This window comes from Hemicordylus capensis, chromosome 3 (assembly GCF_027244095.1).
Source record: "Hemicordylus capensis ecotype Gifberg chromosome 3, rHemCap1.1.pri, whole genome shotgun sequence".
In the NCBI taxonomy this organism is placed as follows: Eukaryota; Metazoa; Chordata; class Lepidosauria; order Squamata; family Cordylidae; genus Hemicordylus; species Hemicordylus capensis.
In genome coordinates, this window is record NC_069659.1 from 346,596,988 (window position 1) to 346,610,844 (window position 13,857).

Consider the following 13,857-nt stretch of genomic DNA (forward strand, 5'->3'; position numbering starts at 1 on the left):
GTGGAGTAGTATTATTTTGTGAAGATCATTTTGCGCTTGAGAAAGACCTACAGCGCAAACGGAGGTCACCATGTCACCTTTGTGGATGAATGGACTCATCTGTTTTCTATCACATCACTCTCCACATCGTTGTCATGGCTCAGACTTCGGAATCAGAAGACTCAGAGCAGGAAGACTCGCCTGCTAGTGAGCCACAGCAGCAAGATTTGGCAGAGAAACCAGACTCGGGACCTGAGGATTCTCAACAGCTGCCAGACTTGAATTCTGATGAGGAAGAGCCTGGGATGCCACCTATAGTGAGACGAAGTATCAAGAGGCAGGCTCAGAGGGACTCACGCAGGTGCAGGAGATAACAGGGAAGAAAGCCAAACTGCTGACTCAGGGAAGCCTGATTGGTTCCTGGTTCTGTTGAGCCTTATATATTCAACAGTCTCTCATGGCTGAGTTGCTGTTTGCAACTTCATTGGCAGCAGATACTGTGCTCTTGGAATTATATCTTTTCCGTGTTCCAGTTTGTCTTGTCTGTACTTCCCTGTATTGTTCCCTTAATTCCTTGTTCTGTGTCCTTCGCATCACATGACTCCCCATTGCCCACCTGCCCAGCCCCAAGGCCCCTCAGCCACTTGCCCTGTTCGCCCCCTCTCCTGCTTGCCCTCCTGGCTGGCAATCTAAGCAGCCTGCAAGCTACTAGAGCTCCTTCTCTCTCCGCCTCTCAGCTGATCGGGCAGGGCTTCCAGAGAGGCCTCCGTGTAGGCCTCGCTGAAGCCTGAAGCACTCCCAGCAGCAAGGAAGGAGGCAGGCAGAGTGGCTGCCCTTTCCCACCACAGGTCTCTGCGGGCCAGCCAGGCCAGCCTTTGCCAGTAATGGAGGTAGAATGTGAATTCCTTTTTGTGGTTACACCCACCCACCCCCGATATATAGGAATCTGCTTGCCATAGGGCTTTGATATGGGGGGGAGACTGAGAAGTCTCTGAATATTTAATTTAAAACAGATTGGAAAATTTGCTGGCTTTAAAAAAAAAAACTATCCAAAAAGGCCTATAAATGGCTTGTTTCATGGCAGAAAATTACAAAAACTTCTGGAACAAACAATATTATATTTTTAATTTATTTATTTATTTATTCATGCATTCATTTATAAATGCACTTATGTTCAAGTTGTTTTGCAACCCAGAAGGTCTGAATGAGAACTGTGAAGCATGTGCTGTGCTTTTATTTTATTTTATTTTTCTTTAGAAATGCCAAGCTGGTTGGACATGTCCAAAAAACCTCACTCACACTATTTATACTGTATGTCATCCGTCAGTATGATTCTGTAATGATATGAAATGTTAAGGACATGCTTATTTGCCCCCCAGCCCCGTACCGCACTAGGAATGACCCTGCTTCTGAGCACCTGCAGAGAGTGGTTTTGTATCTCAGTAGAGTGAGAGACCACAACCAGCCCTACTTCCACATTGGGGAGCAGGGAGAATGACTTTTAGGACAGAGGGCATAACTTCAGGAGCTCCTTGAGCCCCGGCATGTCTCATCTATCTTAAAATTTTACCAAGAAGAGGCAGATTCCTCATTCTCCCCCCCCACACACACACACACCTTTTCCTCCTGAGGAATAGTGCTAATTCTAGCTCTTTTCTCTATTTCTCCCCACCTACCATATTTTTCGGACCATAAGACGCACCAAGTCTTATGGTCCGAATGCTGTCTCCCGCCCCGCCCCCACCTGATTAGGGGCCAAATCGGCCCAAGCTAACTGCCACCGCCGCCGCCCGCCCGCCCGCCCGCCCGGATTAGGGGCTGAATCGGCCCAACCTACGGTAACTGCCGCCGCGGCCGCCCCCGCCGCCGACCGCCCTCCCAGTTGCCCAGTCCTAACCTTCTAAGCCCAATCAGGGACCCATACCGGTAACTGGAGAAGGAGAGAGGAGCTCGCAAGCAGAGCTCCTCTCTCTCCAAAGCCTCAGCCCGAACTGGCGCTTTGGCCGCAAAGGACGCCAGGCGTCCTTTGCGGCCAAAGCACCAGTTCGGGTTGAGGCTTTGGAGAGAGAGGAGCTCTGCTTGCGAGCTCCTCTCTCCTTCTCCAGTTACCGGTATGGGTCCCTGATTGGGCTTAGAAGGTTAGGACTGGGCAACTGGGAGGGCGGGCGGGCGGGTGGTCTGTGGCGGGGGCGGCCACGCCGGCAGTTACTGTTGCTTGGGCCGATTTGGCCCCTAATCCGGGCGGGCGGGGGCGGGCGTGGCGGCAGTTAGCTTGGGCTGATTTGGCCCCTAATCAGGTGGGGGGTGGCGGCGGATATAAATCAGTGGAGTCAGGGTTTAATGAAGGTAGTGCATGATGTCTGAACCAGAGACAGAAAAGTAACAAAGGCAGAATGCAAGCAAATGAAGTTACACATCCTTAGGCTCCATTTCCATAGGTCCTTTCCCAAAATGGGTTTTCCTGGGGGAAAGTAGGGGGCTGATAGAGTTCAGTGACACATCTGCATGCAACATGTGATTGACTGCTCAGGATAAACTAAAGACTTTGCAGGAAATATGGCTTTTCATTGGAATATGAAGGAGCAGGAAGGTAGCAAGGGAGAAAGGGTGGGTCTTTTAAAACAGCAGAAAATCTATGGGTGGCTCAGAATACTATATCTATTTTTGAAACAGCTGGAACTGTTACAATTCTTACAGTCACGTAACCGGAGCACCTTCAGGTGAGAGCGAGGTACTGGCAGACTCTGATTAACCCACAGATACATCAGTTTCACAGAAATCTGAAGGAAAACACCCCTAAAGGGGCAACCCCACAAACTACTCCAACATAACCCAACAGAGCACTGTTTGCAAACTCAGTGGACACTTACCAGACAACCAGAGGGGTGGGTTCCTCGCTTCAGAGTTCCAATAGGAAACTCTATGGCAAGGAGGGAGAGAGGAGGCTTGAACAAAAAAGAGCAGGACATTTCTTAGCTTGAAGACTACCAGGAGTCCCTCAAGACAGTCACAAACCCTTCTCCTTTTGAGGGGAAAAGATGGTGTCTAGATTCTTCACTAGGCTCAGACAACACATGCACACCAGGGATATACCATAACATTTAGTTGTGGGTCCCTACTTGTCTTTCCTGTTTAAAACAAGCCTGGCTGTCTACCTTAGCCTTGATGAGAGATCTGGGCTGCGAGGAAAGAAGTTCAAAAACATAGATCTCAAACTATACATGGTGCTCTGGCAGCCAAATTATCTCCCTCCAGCTTTGCATAGGTTGCCAAGTTCCTGCTTGGATAACACAGGTCATCTGTTCTGTCTGCCTGCAATAAACTTGAGATTACAATGCGCTGAAGTGTTTTCCTCTCAGCAAGACTAAATTAGATTTTTTCACTGGGGCTTTTGGATGCTAATAATACACAGGCACAAATTCATGAAATGGGGTTCAGATCATTAACACCCAGGATTGCCAGAGCGCAACTTGGAGATTCCCTTTTTATCTTTACATCAGCTTCTGAATTGGGAGGCAAGGGAGCTGCAGCGTCTCCTTCCTGTTTCTCACCTCCAGTCTTTTCAGATGCACCCTCTTCTGCCTGCTCTGTGGCATCCCTGGAATTCTGCTCCCTACAGAAGGTGTGGGAGGGGGGCAGAGGAAAAGACTACGGGTGGGAAACAGGCAGAAGAAGCCACAGTCACCTTGGATGTTTCTAGGTGGAGAAATACCAAATATTTCCTTTGAAAATGGAAGTTCTTGTGGCTTGTCTGTGGGGCATTCAGATGACATCACTGGCCATTGTGCAATTTTGCAGCACCATCTGCTGGCCATTTGCTGCCAATTTTTGATGGAAATCGATTGTTTTGAGAATACTTTTAAGATGGTCTGATTAGCAGCAAATGGTCAGCAGATGGCACTGCAAAACAGGACAACAGTCAGTGATGTCATCTGAACACCCCATGGTAAAGAGAAGCAGTAAAAACTTCCATTTTCAAATGGAGTATCTCTCTCTCTAGAAGCACCGCATGGCAATTAAACTGGTATAAAATCTTCTATGGCTCTGCCCACAAACGACAATGATATGTGTGGACACAGGAAACATGACCCACTTGTACTGCCTGTGTTAAGAGTACAGCATTCATATCCAAAGCTGCTATCACCCAAAGTCACTTAACACATTATGCTTTTTCTACCCTTGGAAACATTTCCTGTAGGAAAGAATGTAAAAACTACATGTAGGTAGTTGTGTATACTGATTGCATTGTGTACTTCATGTACTTTGTTGCGTGCATATGCACTGGGAAACTATTATTTGCTGCAGCTTCCCAGCATGTGTACCACATCCGCACACAGCAAGATAAAAGTGTGCAGTTGTCACATATCACAATCTACCTAATGGCTCAATACTATTTCTTTCATGGATGTGTTTTCCACTTAGGAAAACTGCAATATGCGAATGCTGTGTATATATGTATGGTTGTGAAATGTCTTTGAACCATCCCTTAGTGGAAAGGAAATTAGTGACACCTTGTGGGTAAGAATAGTAATGTTATTGTCTGGAGAGAAAGAACTGAACATGAAAGATCAGAGTTTTACACATAATCAGGGAGAGAGAGAGAGAAGAGTGATATCAATCATTTCATTTTCAAAAAGCTAGAAGCTGAACTTCTGTGTTGCTCAGGACTTTTATTTGGGCATAGATTGTATCCTCCAATATTTAACCGATGAATATAGGGACATGCTTGTAACATCCCACCTCTCATGCCAAGAAGCACAGCCTGATTACCCCCATGACTTTTACACATGGCTGGATGCTCTACTCTGCCTAATATATGCAGTATTCATTTACCTGCAAAAGCCTGTTGTTCAGTGATGAACATCACCACTGGAGGAAGAGAGCTGGTCTTGTAGGGAGGAGAGCTGGTCTTGTGGTAGCAAGCATGACTTGTCCCCTTAGGTAAGCAGGGTCCACCCTGGTTGCATATGAATGGGAGACTAGATGTGTGAGCACTGTAAGATATTCCCCTCAAGGGATGGAGCCGCCACTCTGGGAAGAGCATCTAGGTTCCAAGTTCCCTCCCTGGCTGAGAGAGACTCCTGCCTGCAACCTTGGAGAAACTGCTGCCAGTCTGTGTAGACAATACTGAGCTAGATGGGCCTATGGTGTGGCAACTGTGAAAAAGGCCAATTCCATGCTAGGGCTCATTAGGAAGAGGACTGAAAATAAAACTGCTAATATTATAATGCCTTTATACAAAACGATGGTACAGCCACACTTGGAGTACTGCGTACAATTCTGGTCACCATATCTAAAAAAGGACATTGTAGAACTGGAAAAGGTGCAGAAGAGGGCAACCTAGATGACCTAGAGCACCTTTCTTATGAGGCAAGACTACAACACCTGGGGCTTTTTAGTTTAGAAAAAAGACATCTGTGGGGAGACATGATAGAGGTCTATCATGCATGGTGTGGAGAAAGTGGATAGAAAGAAATTTTTCTCCCTCTGACATAACACTGGAGCCAGGGGTCATCCCATGAAATTGATTTCCAGGAAATCTAGGACCAACAAACGGAAGTCATTTGCCACACAATGCATAATCAACTTGTGGAATTCTCTGCCACGTGATGTGGTGACACTCAACCATCTGGATGGCTTTAAGAGGGGTTTGGATAACTTGATGGAGGAGAGGTCCATCAACTGCTACTAGTCGGAGAACTATAGGCCACCTCCAGCCTCAGAAGTAGGATGCCTCTGAATACCAGCTGCAGGGGAGTAACAGCAGGAGAGAGGGCATGCACATACCTCCTGCCTGCGAGGTCCCCAGAGACATCTGGTGGGGCAATTTGTGAAACAGGATGCTGGACTAGATGGATCATGGGCCTGATCTAGCATGGCTGTTCTTATGTTCTTATGGTCTGACTCAGTATATGGCAGATTCATATGTTCCTATGATGGGTGTTTGTTCTCTGGGTTACATAGAAAGCTGTCTTATACCAACCACTCAGGATTTAACTGTTAAAGATTCTGAGGAAGGAGTTGAACCCAGAAGTGAAACTGTAACAAGGCATTCTCTGAAAGCAAAAATAGAAACGGAAACGTGTCCAAGGACACGTCCAAGAAAAGTTGACTGTCCCCAATGAACAGGAACGGTTAGCTGGGGCATATGGTAGGTGTATCTCGGATTAAAGGTAAAGTTGTGCCGTCGAGTCAGAGTCGACTCCTAGCGAGCACAGAGCCCTGTTGTTTTCTTTGGTAGAATACGGGAGGGCTTTACCATTGCCTCCTCCCACACAGTATGAGATGATGCCTTTCAGCATCTTCGTATATCGCTGCTGCCTGATATAGGTATTTCCTATAGTCGGAAACATACCAGCAGGGATTCGAAGCAACAACCTCTTGCTCCCTAGTTGGTGTAAAGGTAAAAGTAAAGTGTGCCGTCAAGTCGGTGTCAACTCCTGGCACCCACAGAGCGTTGTGGTTTTCTTTGGTAGAATACAGGAGGGATTTACCATTACCTCCTCCTGCGCAGTATGAGATGATGCCTTTCAGCATCTTCCTGTATCACGCGGCTGCCCGATATAGTCCCAGCGGGGATTTGAACCAGCAACCTTCTGCTTGTTAGTCAAGCATTTTCCTGCTGCGCCACTTAAGGTGACAACCTTAAACAGCAACAATTGTGCAGAAACTGCACCAAGGATTGAACCTGGGGCCTTCTGCATGCAAAGCAGATGCTCTGCCACTGAGCCACGGCCCCATTCCCACCTTCCCCATCCTCTGGGTCCTTAAAGCCCGTCTCGGATAATAGGGAGTCCAATTCCTGGACCATGACAATTTGAAAAAACTCTAGCCCACCCTTTCACCCACACAGATCTTCAAGCCAGCTCACAAACTGAAACGGTGACATCCATCAGCCCTCTCTTGCACTGAAGGCTGTTGCCTCCCGCCTCCCATCTGGTGCTCTCTTCCACCCCCAAGAGCTCCTCCTTCCCTGAAAGGGCTCCCAGGAAAGCATTGCTGCAGATGACAGTTAAAATCAATCAGTATTGATTTTGGTCTACCGACCGTCCATAACTTCTGCAGGCCTTCTCTTCCTTTTGGCAAAAGAGCTCGTGGCTCCTACCTCTTCCTCACCCATCAAACCAGACCTACACTCCTGCCTGCCTCTCCCACACTGCCCTTGTGGTCTGATCTCCAGCGGAGACCATCAGAAACAGAACTACACCAAAGCACGGGGGTGGAGGACGGCATCGGTGGGGAAGGGAGGGCATTGGTGGCCCGTGTTCAAACGGGCTGTGGCCTCCGCCCCTTCCCCCCCATGGCGACTCCCCCCCACCCCGGCAGCAATTCTCCCCCACTCCATTGGCAGCAACACACACACCCCACCGGTGATTTTGCCCCACCCCGTCAAAAGCGTGCTCCACACGGCACTGCTGGACTTCAGCACTCCCAGAGACATCAGCGCTTCTGCTCCCCCCACCCTCAGCCTCCCAAGCCCCAGGAGTGGCTAGCCAGCGGGGTGGGGGAGGCAAGCGAGATAGCCCCCGAGGCAGCCTACGGGTTCTTGGAACCCATGTTCTCAGTTATAGCTCCGCCCCTGGACTGCATCTATGCTGCAGCGCACACTACAGTACAGATGTGGTATCTCCATTCAGATTTTAGATATGGCTTGTGGCACACTGGCCAAACCAACTGGCCTCCCAGACTGGACTGATATTAGTATCCAGAGCCAAGGCTTGGCACGTCATCTATCCACTGAAGCAAACTGGTTCTCCCATCACTTTGCATAACTAGTCAGTTAACAACAGGAAAGAGGTGTCCATCAGTGATCACTCATGGAGAAAGTGCACAGATGTCAACCTTTTTCTCTCGGAGGGGGAGAAGCCCCGAATTAAAATCAGGCTTGCCGCAGTGTTTATTGTCTTCAGATTATGCAAATTCCTGCAGATTTCTCAAAACACAGAAAGCTGCAGTCATCCATATCATTTGGAGAAGGGCCTTTTGTTTAATAAGTTCCTAAAGGCATACTGGAGATAGTTTTGGGAATGTAAATTTATTCAGTTGGATTTACTTTGTTAGGATTGACAGCAGATTATATATAAATAAAATAAATAGAATAAAAATAGTAACTTCTGTGGATTGTACTAAAAATGACTTGCCAGAGGAATTTTGCAAGGGAAGAGCAAGAGCACTGCTCCACACATCCCCCCAGGTAAGGGGGGAGGAACCATCTACAGCCTGTTGTGATGTGTTTGCATGTCATTTTGCAGATAAAGTAGCTTGCATCCAAGCTGATTTGGACTCCAGGGTTTTGGCAGTACCAGAGGATGTGCCTCGGGTACCATCTGTTCCTATTGTGTTGGAGCCCAAGGATGTGGATAAGATCCTGGGCATCTGAGCTCTAGACTCTTGCCCTTCATTGTGGTAATAGTTGTATATAGTTCAGGGCCACTAGGTGGCACTGTGTGGGGAGAAAGGGAAGGTTTGTAAAGGGAAGATTAAAGTTAGTTTCTGTTTCAACTCAACATGATAACCAGGCTCTTTGTTAACTCCACATGGTGTCAGAGTGGGGAATAACTGTTTGCAGAGCACTGCAAAAACAGGGAGACACAAAATCAAATCTACTAACCCTGTAGAACAACCACCTACTGCTCCTGTTTCTGCATAGCACAGCTCCAGCCACCTGAAAACAGAGGCCAGCAGCTAAAAAGGGTTGGCCTACAAGGATTTTCAAGGGTGAATGCAATCCAGCTCCTGCTACTCTGAGCTGCAGTCATAGCTAGGGATGTGCATGGAACCAGTTTGGAAATCGTTTATGGGCCTCCAAACTGGTTCAATCGAACGGCGATTCCGCCAGTTTGAAGGCTAGGGGCATACCTTTAAGGGCGGGGGAAGGGTACTTCCTTTAACTTTTGGCCAAGGAGGACACAGGGGCAGCAGGGAGGTACGCTACTGTCCCGACAGGGACTTATTCAATGGAGCGCCAGCGGGGGAAACACAGTGGGAGGGGTAAGGGCACCTGCCCCCACCCTTAAAGGTATCCCCCCCACCTTCGAACCACCCCACCCCCCCGCCGGTTCTATGCATATCCCTAGTCATAGCCACCCCACTCTGCTTCCAAGTAACCCCCACTGCAGAATTTGATTTTAAACACCCTGAAGCCTGCCTGGCTTCTTTGAATAAATAGATTTCAGAGGTTTGCCCAAACATCTGGCCTGAACAGCTTGAAGAGCAACTAGTGTATACTATGGGCGTTTGTATACTATGGAACCAGCTGCAAAGAACACAATCATTTCTAGGAAACTCACAGGACTTTACAGTATGTTGAGGGGGAAAGTAGTTTTGGGATGTTATCCCACCTTAGAAAAGGGGTATGTGGTAATAGTTGTATATTGTTCAGGGCCACTAGGTGGCACTGTGTGGGAAGAAAGAGTAGGTTTGGAAAGGGAAGATTAAAGTTAGTTTCTGTTTCAGCTCAACATGGTGTTCAGGCTGTTAACTATGCATTCATGGCTAATAAAATCTGCAAGCGAGGGTACAGGCAGATGGTTGGAGTCTATAATCAATGATTAATTAAGAGAGGGCAAGATACCACCATGCCTAATTCTTGGGGAAGTGAAGGAAGTACAGTGAAGTAGAATCTCAGTGGTGGAGCATCTGCTTTGCATGCGGAAGGTCCCAGTTCCAATACCTGGCATCTCCGAGTAGGGCTGGGAAAGACCTCTGCCTGAAACACTGGAGGAGCGGCTGCTGCTAGTCAGTGGCATAATGTAGTGCATAGTGTAGTGGTTAGAGTGTTGGACTATGACCGAGCAGACCTGAGTTTGAATCCCCATTCCACTATGAAACACGCTGGGTGACTCGGCCAGTCATGTATCTTGCAGCCTAACCTACCTCACAGGGTTGTTGTGAAGACAGAAATAACCATGTACTGAACTGAGGTTGAGTTCTGAATGTTTCCTCTAAGATCCTCGGAGGAAAAGTGGGATATAAGTGTGTCAAGAATAAATAATAGGGAATGAGATGAACAAATGGCCTGATTCAGTATAAAACAGCCCTGCGTATTCAAATAAATATCAATAGTTTGTAGCGTGGTGTAGTGGCTAGAGTGCTGGACTAGGACCAGGGAGACCCGAGTTCAAATCTCCATTCAGCCATGATACTAGCTGGGTGACTCTGGGCCAGTCACTTCTCTCTCAGCCTAACCTACTTCACAGGCTTGTTGTGAGGAGAAACTTAAGCATGTAGTACACCGTTCTGGGCTCCTTGGAGGAAGAGCGGAATATAAATGCAAAATAATAACAACAACAACAACAACTTCTAGAGCACATCTGAATGCACTGTGAAGCTGACTGGGAGAAGAGATATATTGAGCAGGGGGACAGTAACTGTCCCTATCTAATCCCAGTACAGCATGCCTCTAGTGGCTGTTGCTGGAGTCTCCCTTATGGTTTTATTTTTGTTTTTAAGATTGTGAGCCCTTTTAGGGCAGGGAGCCATCATTTCTTTTACTATGTAAACCAATCTGAAAACTTTTTTTGTTGAAAAGCGGTATATAAATAAATTATACAACTCAGTGCCTGCCTTTCCGCCCCCACCCCCCCTCCCACACCCCAAATTGCTGTTGCCATACTTCCAGTTGTGTGCTGAAGTGCAAGGCCCATATGGTGGAAAGCTTCTATACAGACATGGGGTGTTTCAAGACAGCAGCAAAAAGCGCTGGATCAGCACTTTTGCAAGCACAATTTCACTCTCTTTCCCCACACTTCTGCAGCCATCTGTAGTCTTAGGCAGCATTAGTAGATGCTTTATACGTATGTATTTCAGGGTCCTGGCATAATTTTCTCAGTGCCGTCTACTGACCTGCTTTTCCATTCCACGAAGAATGGATTACTACTTTCACTGCGAATGGCAGATTGCAGTTCTTCATGGAGTGCAAGAGCCGGCCAGCAGGTGGCGCTGAGAAAATCACACTATCATACTACCAGTTAAAGGGAAACTGGAGATAGAAAGTATTAATAATCATAATCCGTGTGTGTGTGTGTGTGTGTGTGTGTGTGTGTGTGTGTGTGTGTGGAAGGCATGTTTCCTTCATCCATTAAAGTAAAAAGGGCACTAAACTGACTTCAAAAGATGTGGGGAAAGCAAGTCTTTAGCTAGCTAAGGAAATTAAATTCCTCTTAATGCGTTTGGTGAGAGTTTGTGTCATTGGTATCTGATTTATATCAAGGGATCCGCTATCAGCATACTGGAATCCTTTGTACAGGACAGGGTCATAATTACAGGATAAAATGGAAAGCAGGTGGGTAGCAATTCTCTTTTTTAAAAAGATAATTTAATTCTCTCTTAAAGATAATTTTTTAAAGAGCATTTCAATTTTTTTTTTAACAAGACAGCAACTGCCCCAGCTGTGGCTTTAAAAAGATCACATACCTTGCAGCTATACTTGTTTCTCGCCAAGGCCCTACCTACATTACACACTTATATTGGCTTTATACAATAGCCCTATTCCGACATTGCATTGTATGTACACACAGGTGTTTGTATACAGGTACATGTGTTTGTGTGCATGACTGTACATGCATACGGATCTGTACTGGTGTTGAACATAATATTTGAACAGGGTTATTGTGAACTGTTATGGCTCCCCCCCACAGAATCCTGGTAGGTTTGGTAAGGATGATCCTCCATCCCTTCCTCACAGAATCACTATTCCTAGGGGAGATGAAATGACTATTAAAACACTTCCCATCTGGTACAAACTGGCCACAGGATCAAACAAGGAATCTAGGGGCCTCTGCCTATCTAACTAGACATTTCAGGAGCAGCCATATTTGTTTATTCATCTATTTGTTTCATGCACGTGTAAAGCAAAGGGTGGGGCCTGTTTTCAACATCAAGAGAGGCACACAGGTGATTCCCATGCCTTACCTGCTCAAGTTCTGTCATAGGAAGCTGCCTTCTGCAGAGTCAGACCCTTGATCCATTGAGATCAGTATTGTCTAAACCTGGGGTTCCCAAGTCTGGGTCCCCAAGTGTTGTTGGATGACAACTCCCATCATTGGCCAAGTCATTGGCGTCATGGCCCAGACCTCTGAATCAGATGAGTCAGAGGAGGACTTGGTTGGGAGAGCAGGCTCAGAAGCACAGCAGGAGGACTTGGCTGTGAGAAGAGACTCTGAAGCTGAGGTGGAATGGCAGCAGACAGCGGAAACTGAACAGCTGGCAGAGATGAGGGCTGAGGAGACTGATCAGGAGGAAGCTGGAATTTCACCTGTGTTAAGAAGATGTCTCAAGAGAAAGGCTCAGTGGGAGACATGCAGGCGTAAGATCTCGCGGGAGAGGGAATAGAAATGCTGAGTCAGGACAGCCTGATTGGTTATCTTGCGCCCTATATCGAGCAAACACTGTTCCTGAGATGGGACTGTCAACAACGTTGCCTACTGCAGACAGTGTTCCTTGTGCTTATCATTGTTCAACCTTTCTTGTTTCAGCCTGTCTTTGTTCTGTCCCTTCCTTGCTCCTTTATTTCAGTTATTGCTCAGATATCGTAGAGGGGGGTACCTAGTTTAGTTTCAAAGGGACTTAATTTTGTTAATACTACTTTATCTTTGAAAGTCATCCGTCGCTTTCATCTGTGCAGCTAAGCTGCTACTTTCTTATCTACACAATTTCTATCTTGGCTCACAGAAGGGGAACTGGAGGGACCATAAATCCTGTCGGGTCAGCCGTGCCAGCATATTTACAACCATTGGCCAAGCCATTAAACTTGGAAATGATGGGAGTTGTAGTCCAACAACATCTGGGGACCCAGGGTTGGGAACCCCTAATGTTTACTGACCGATAGCTGCTTTCTGTGCTTTCAGGCAGGGATCTTTTCCAGCCCCACCTGGAGATGCTAGGAACTGAACCGGGCACCTCCTGCATGCAAAGCAGATGCTCGACCACTGACCTACAGTCCCTGCGTGGCTTGGTGATCTGGGATTTGCCAGTCAGCTGAAATTCTTTCAGTCGTAAGCACAAGCCCACTATATGTCTGGGATCTTAACCAGGGTTATTATTGCAAACCAGGGTTAATGTGAACTATATATTTTTTAAATCAAATATTATCAAGTCTCTAGAATTCAGCAGTTTGGCACCAAACGGCAAGGAGCAGAAGGGAAGGCAGGCTCCTACCTTCCTGCTTGCACATGACATGAGCTTCCTCTGGGGTCTGCTGCCCATGTGCCCACAGCAGCAGCACACTGGTGAGCTCCAACGGGAAGGGGAAAACTTGTGCTGGGCCCGCCATGATCTCACAATGCAATGTGTGAGCAATGCAGCAGCTCCACTCTGCCTGGCCCCTCTTCCACCTCCCTGCTGCCTCTCTGAAAAATATGGCAACCAGCTACCAGGGAGCAGGGCTGGAAGCGGCGGCAGCACAGACAACCAGAAAGTGAGGTCGGAAGGGGTTTGTTCTCACATCTCACTTTTAAGCTGGGTAGCCAATCTGGGCTACCCAGGGACAGAGCTTCTGACCAGAGCTACCCGAGTAGAAGAGGGTTCTACCAACCCCTGGCATTTTTTTTAACATGGTGATGCTCTTTATTTAGCAGGGGGAGAGCAACTGGCCCTATCCACCCCCAGCACAGTAGCTCACCAGTGACTGTTGCTGGTGTCTATCTCATATTGCTTTTTAGATTGTGAGCCCTTCGGGGACAGGGATCCATCTTATCTTATTTATTATTATGTTTCTATGTAAACTGCTTTGGAAACTTTTTTGTTGAAAAGCGGTCTATAAATATTTGTTGTTGTTGAACCCTTCCCTCCATCCTTCCCACCTCCTCGCGACTGGTTGGCTACATGCTCAAGGTCAGCTCATCTCTCCCTCAACCTGACTGACTGTTGCTGAGCAGT

The 13,857-nt window shown here is 47.2% G+C and overlaps 1 protein-coding gene across 15 annotated transcripts in view; it reads right to left on the minus strand.

Annotated features, from left to right (window-relative positions):
* MCF2L2 (MCF.2 cell line derived transforming sequence-like 2) overlaps positions 1-13,857 on the minus strand; it is a 440,334-nt gene that overhangs the window by 336,521 nt on the left and 89,956 nt on the right. The window lies entirely within an intron of this gene.